Below are 336 nucleotides of genomic sequence, written 5' to 3' on the forward strand. Positions count from 1 at the left end.
TGCTGCAGCTGCTGTGACTGTTCCTGTTGCAGGTCCTGCTGCTGCTGTGACTGTTCCTGTTGCAGGTCCTGCTGCTGCTGCTGCTGTAACTGTTCCTGCTGCAGGTGCTGCAGCTGCTGTGACTGTTCCTGCTGTAGGTGCTGCAGCTGCTGTGACTGTTCCTGCTGCAGGTGCTGCAGCTGCTGTGACTGGTCCTGCTGCAGGTCCTGCTGCTGCTGCTGTGACTGGTCCTGCTGCAGGTGCTGCTGCTGCTGTGACTGTTTCTGCTGCAGGTGCTGCAGCTGTTGTAACTGGTCCTGCTGCAGGTGCTGCTGCTGCTGCTGTGACTGTTCCTGC

General features: G+C 59.5%; 2 protein-coding genes across 2 annotated transcripts in view; both read right to left on the reverse strand.

The window, feature by feature from the left end:
- The window catches only part of ZNF316 (zinc finger protein 316), a 37,794-nt gene that overhangs the window by 34,428 nt on the left and 3,030 nt on the right, over positions 1–336 (reverse strand). The window lies entirely within an intron of this gene.
- The window catches only part of ZNF853 (zinc finger protein 853), a 5,894-nt gene that overhangs the window by 1,473 nt on the left and 4,085 nt on the right, over positions 1–336 (reverse strand).

Source organism: Mirounga leonina, unplaced genomic scaffold, assembly GCF_011800145.1.
Source record: "Mirounga leonina isolate KUSES-001 unplaced genomic scaffold, KU_Mleo_1.0 Mir_454, whole genome shotgun sequence".
Taxonomy (NCBI): domain Eukaryota; kingdom Metazoa; phylum Chordata; class Mammalia; order Carnivora; family Phocidae; genus Mirounga; species Mirounga leonina.